The sequence below is a fragment of the Nicotiana attenuata genome, unplaced genomic scaffold (assembly GCF_001879085.1).
Source record: "Nicotiana attenuata strain UT unplaced genomic scaffold, NIATTr2, whole genome shotgun sequence".
NCBI lineage: Eukaryota > Viridiplantae > Streptophyta > Magnoliopsida > Solanales > Solanaceae > Nicotiana > Nicotiana attenuata.
The window spans coordinates 24714-25777 of NW_017676129.1; positions in this window are offsets into that span (position 1 = coordinate 24714).

A 1064-nucleotide genomic window follows, 5' to 3' on the forward strand; every position below is an offset into this window, starting at 1 on the left:
AGTGAGTACTTTGGCTGTGACGCTTAGGCTCGGTTTTTGACTCTTGTATAAGTACCTTAAATTGTATGATTTTAAATTTGCTTAACTGCTCTGACTAGGGTGTCTTGATGAATCCAATCCTGAGTGAGTTATGTGCCATGTGTGTGTAAGGTTTTGTGATATTCTGTGCATTGCATTTGATGCCTAGAACTTGCCCCGTGTGTTTGCAAAGTGAAATAGTAGTTTTATTCAGTCTAGGAAGTGATATAGGCATTTCTTTGTTGAGCTAGATATGTATATTTTACCCGCCTAATTATTATGCATCGTAGTTAACCCCTTCGAGCCTGCAATCCTGTTTCTTTGGAAACCACATTACAAGCCTTACCCATTTGTTCGAATTAACCATCTATTTGAACCATTGAAACCTCTCATGAGCACTTGAATTGTTTATGAACTTTATAAAAGTTAAAGTGTGGGGTGGTTGGTTTGGCTTTTGAGTGGAACTAAATGAAATAAGGAGAAAGGTGCACTGTTTTGAAAAAGGAAGAGCCACTTGAATTGAAAAAAAAAATATAGTTGGATTGTTGAAAAAAAATAAAAATCTTGATAAGTGGTGGCTCTTGACGTAAGTGTGCTTAAAGAAGTATGGGGTAATATAAATTGATGTGAAGGTGGAGTTTCGGTTTGACATAAGTATGGGGTTTAAATGTTAAAATGTATGTATTAAAGTGCTTAGGGAGGTGTAGTCACTCTTATATCTAAATGTATCATACCCGTCCCGTAGCCTACATTACAACCAAATAAAGTCCTAATTGATCCAAGATTGAATGAGCTCGATTAGTGGAGTAGTACACTACGGGCAAGCTTATGGTGCATCTTTTGTGGCATATGAATGTTATTTCTGAGAGTGAGTGAATTCTTTCTATCTTGAGTTCCTAAGTGTTCTTAAATTTTATTGTGTGGAACTACTCTCTTTTGATGTGTGAGGGCACTTGATTCATGAAGGAAAGGTAATGTCAGTGACCTCTATATTAGAGTAAGTGGGTGAGTTGTGAATAACGTGTGGTACTTGTGAGTCTAATCGT